This window comes from Pinus tabuliformis, chromosome 5_2 (assembly GCF_031772625.1).
Source record: "Pinus tabuliformis cultivar Carrire ecotype Pingquan chromosome 5_2, CPIR1, whole genome shotgun sequence".
In the NCBI taxonomy this organism is placed as follows: Eukaryota; Viridiplantae; Streptophyta; class Pinopsida; order Pinales; family Pinaceae; genus Pinus; species Pinus tabuliformis.
The window spans coordinates 126,490,427-126,495,390 of record NC_142306.1 but is presented as its reverse complement, the minus strand read 5'-3'; the positions used below and the strand labels follow the sequence as shown (position 1 = coordinate 126,495,390).

General features: G+C 39.0%; 1 pseudogene; it reads left to right on the top strand.

The window, feature by feature from the left end:
* The first annotated feature begins 1,079 nt into the window (after positions 1 to 1,079).
* On the top strand, positions 1,080 to 2,448 carry LOC149157825 (protein RTF1 homolog pseudogene; annotated as a pseudogene).
* Positions 2,449 to 4,964: the final 2,516 nt, after the last annotated feature.

The following is a 4,964-nucleotide window of genomic DNA, read 5'->3' as shown; positions in this document are numbered from 1 at the left end:
TCCATCAAGGGTTTTCCTCTACTTTGACAAAGCTCACCCACTTCCAAGTAGAATCAAGCAAAGACAATCTCTCCTCACAAGGTTCTAAATGGGAGTCCTAATTCCTGCAGCATTTACCCAAAGAAAATGTATAGCTCCAACCTCTCCTCCCTCTGGCTCAATGTCTTTATTTATAGTGCTGTAAAGAGGTTATTCAGGTCCACCATCAATGGGATAATCCCCCTCTTTGGGTGGGATAGCTCCCTTATTGATGGGATAAGTTCCCCCTTAATAGAGATACATGAACCAACTGGAGGCGCATCCAATTCATCAAACCGACCTCTAGAAAGTTCTAGAAGTAACCACAAGTAACTTTTTTAAGATGAAACTCGCGCATTTTGCCTTTTACAGAAGGACGCACCTGTCCCTTAACATACAGAGCGTCCAAGGACGCACCTTTTGTGAACATTGTGAGCGTCCCCGCAGGTAAGGCTAGAGAGAACCTGCGACCCCAGAGATAAACATATTTTTGACAAGACTTTCTCTCTTCTTTGAGTTTGAGATGGATAGCAGAGGCATAAGACTTGCCTAAGAGGGTAGCATGACTGTTGATTTGAGCCATACTAACTGTAAGTGGTCATGGTGACATTTTTTAGTGTAACAACTTCAAGCAAGAAATGCAAGATAGGTTATACTTGAAGGGGAAGGCAGAGGAAATCATGAAGCAATGGATTCACGTAAGGCAAGCACCTGGTCAAAGGCATCAAATAATATTTTTGATGTCTTCAAGTCCATGGTGATGAACTTGGAAGTTCCTTGACTCACTTCTCAGAGGACTCTCAACCAAAATATCCAAAGGAAAATGGACCTGCTTAGTATAAATGCTTTGGAGAATGCCTTGTTTCGTCTCAGGTCGACTATGTATGTGCTAATATCTGATTTTATGTGTATTTTCATGCCGCTTGTTTAATCTGTTTGATGGACAGTAGGTTTTAGGTTTTGAAGATCTATTGAGGAGTGGTATTTGTAGTCTCTGCTCTAGCCAGGGAATGAAGGACTATTCAATCGGCCTGGGCGTTTAGAGGGTAAAATAAAAAGTTATGGCTAAACTGGAGCATTTGTTGCTAGAAGAAGCTGGTCGAACATCTACCAATGATGGAAAGCAAACCCGAAATCCTGCGAAAGGGAGACTGGAAGATTTTGATTCAGAGGATGGCAGTGACTCGAAATACATTGATGACGATGATTCAGATGATGCTGGGACAACAAATAGGAAGGCTTCTGGGTCAAGAATGCCCTTGAAAAAGAGATTTGATTCTGGTGACAAGGATGATGATGGCAGGGGTCGCCGTGATGATTCCAATAGTGAATTATCCATAGGAAGTGATTTATACAAAGATGATGAAGTTAGGGAGCAGCTTGGGAAAATGTCTGAACTGGACCAGGAGTTGATTTTGGCAAAACGAGCAGAAGCAAGGGATAATTATTTAATGTGTAAAAGGGCTCGTCAAAACAAGATTAGAAATGAACAACGGAAAGAAACAAGTCCTCCATCTTCACGGATGCACTCTTCTATGAAATCGACAAGGTCTGTAAAAGAAAATGGTTTGAGTGAATTGGTAGCAAGGCGGCAGAAAGTACAGGATTCTAAGATTCAACATAAGCGGAGAGATAATGCTGGTTCATATAAGGGGCGATATTTGTCACCTAGTAGAAGAAAATATCATGCGATTCCGAGCCTTGGTTTGTCATCCTCTAGAAGGAGAAGGAAGTGGAAGCAGTGGCGAAGAATCAGATAGTGATGGTGATGATCCCGACTCTACTGACACTCCCAACTTTGATGATATTAGAAGCATAACAATAAGGACATCAAAACTTGCCAAGTGGTTTATGGAACCATTCTTTGATAATATCATTGTGGGCTTCTTTGTAAGAATTGGGATAGGAATGTCTAGGTTAGGACAGAGTACTTACCGTCTTTGCATGGTAAAAAATGTTGATGAGATAGACCCTAATAAACAATACAAGTTTGAGAACTGCACGACATACAAGTATTTGAATTGTTTCTGGGGTAGCGAGAGCAGTGCAGCAAGATGGCAGATGGCCAGGGTGTCTAATTCACCTCCACTTGAGAAAGAGTTTTCAGATTGGGAATGGGAAGTAGAACACAGTGGTGGTCGGATGATTAGTCGAGCAGAAGTTGAGGAAAAAATAAATGCGCTAAAAAGGATAAATCAATCTGTGTATTCTGTAGAAACTGTAAAACAAATTTTGCAAGAAAGGAAGTTGGCTTCCAAAAGGCCATCGAATGTGGCTGCTGAAAAGGAAAGGGTTAGAAGAGAGATGGAGCTGGCAGAGAGCAGGCATGATTATTCAGAAGTTGAGAGAATTAAAGTGAGATTGAAGGAACTAGAAGTCCTTTCTCTTCAGAGCAAAAGCAAGGATGAAAAAGCCTTGATGCTAGCATAAATGAATAAGAAAAAAAGGCTGAAAAAGTTTGGCTGAATAGAGGAAAACATTCGAAAATCTAGAAGAACTTTGGTACAGCCAAATAATTCGGTTCAATTGGGTTTCGTATAGTCAATCTATTGTTTGTCCAAAACTGAACCAAACCAAATCCAATTTTAACCCAAAAAAATCATCTTCCCAAGAAACCCAAAAGAATTATTAAGAAAATGCATTTTAACTTTCAAGCCAGCAATGAATATGTTATTTACCCATTTCTTCTCCCTATCCCGCCAATGCCTGTCACTACTCCCCTGTTTAGGAGCTAGCCATGGGAGATTTCACAACACTATGCTGCTGCTGATGCCTAGAGAGTTTTGTCTATTCTGTTCATGTGTGAAGTCTCGAGGAGACTGCATTTGTAGTTGGGACACTGTTGCCTGCACCTTAAAGGCTTGCTTAGACCTTCATAAACAAAGTTACACTCAAATGAAGCATGCCAACCTAGCCAGCATACTAAAATAAGTGGCTTCCACTAGGTATTTAGTCATATATTCTCTGTTTGCTATGTGCTTATTTAATTTTTATTTTTCAACTTGAAAGGGTGTACCTAATGTCTGTGCATATCCTTCTTACTTCCAGAACACATAGAACAGGTTACATGACCCGCACTATCAAAAGTAGAATCACAACACATGCAAACAAATACATACGCCCACCAAGCACAAGAAAATAGTGTGGTGGCTATCAACTTTTTTAAATCAAACTTGTAATAATCTCAATAATAAATCTAATGTTATTTAGAGAAGACCTGCTACTCTAGTTTTTGCTGGGTTTCGTACAGTTTATCTTGTATGATAAGGAAATACATTTCTTGAAGGGATTGCATCAGAAGGCTCAACAGACCTTTGGGAATTTTGGTAGGGTTTTATGTTATCCAATCATTAAAATTTTTGATAAATTTAGTCTGGACTATCCACATACCTATTTTTTTCAATAAATTTGAAGAAGTGCATGTTTTTGCTTTAATAATATGTATACTCCTGAATTTTCTTAACTGTAGTTTTGTGGGCCAATTGTTTTTTGTATTGTATGGTATCCACATTTGAATTCAGATTCTATCTTGATAACTATCATTTCTTAGTAGGTTTTTATGAATATATTGCATTGTAAGTGTTCTTTCTCTTCTTACATTGGACAAGAGAATACGGCTATCTTTGACAATGTGAAGTTGTTGAAGATGCAAAAATTCCCTTGCTTTACATGAGCCAACTTGATCTTCAATAGAAACGTTGCTGAACACAATGAGAAGTTTCATGTTTCTTTAGAGAGCATCCCGAAAGGCTTGTGTAATTCCTACATTGTTTTGGTTAAGGCCTTGCTGTGGAATCATTGCGACTCATTATGGTTTTCTGGTCCAATCAGAACCTATTTAATACTCACCTTCATTGACTATATTAGTCAGACACAAACACTGTCAAAACTCTTAATCCAATAGGGCTTGGGCACAATGTTAGTTCTTCAATATGGTGACAAAGTTTGTCATAAACATTACAATTGTCTTCACGCATCCTTTTTATAAATGAATCTATATTACATGCGCTTCAAGAACTAGCTTTGAAGTCTCTATTCTCCGGCAATGTTCAGGTCTAAGTTCATGTAGGCAATTCTATGTTGAAATTATACTTGCATATTGGAATATTATATTTGCGGAAGACCGTTCCTCAAATGTCTGCCAAAAAGAGCACCCAGTCTGACACACCACCTATGCAGAGGAAGAAGCCTCACAAGTGTTTGGGCTCCTTTTCTCTGTCATGGATGGGGAAGTAGCCAAGAGTAAATATCTCTACATGCATGAAGTCCAATAAAAATAATATATAAGACATATTTGACAACCAAAAATTGCATCTAAAATGCAAACTATGTTCCTGACCTTTCAGAAAATGTGCAGTCCAGCAGAATGTGAGGCCAACACTATCATTGAAATTCAAACCAGATATGAATCTTTCAGTCTTACAATATTCTGGGACAATAACATCACTGATATATGAACTATATTTCAAGCTTTCAATCCTAAAATATAAGTGTTGGATGCTTCACTACAAAGCCTAGAAGCCTTCTTTCAAATGTAACAACTGGATGATGCACAGAAGTTGATGCTAATAGAAGCCCGTATGGAGCGACCAACCCTTAACATGGTGGTGGTGTCTTGTACGAGAAGCCTTCTTTGAAATATAACAACTGAATGATGCACAGAAGTTGATGCTAAAAGAAGTCAGTATGGAGCGACCAACCCTTAACATGGCGGTGGGCTCTTGTACGAGACTTAGTAAACTCAAATTCACCTCCTACAAAGACTTTGATATGCTTCAAGCAAGAAATGAAATATAGGCTATACTTGAAGGGGAAAGCAGAGGAAATCATGAAGCAATGGATTCATGTAAGGCAAGTACCTGGTCAAAGGCATCAAACAATATTTTTGATGGCTTCAAGCCCATGGTGATGAACTTGGAAGTTCCTCGACTCACTTCTCAGAGGAC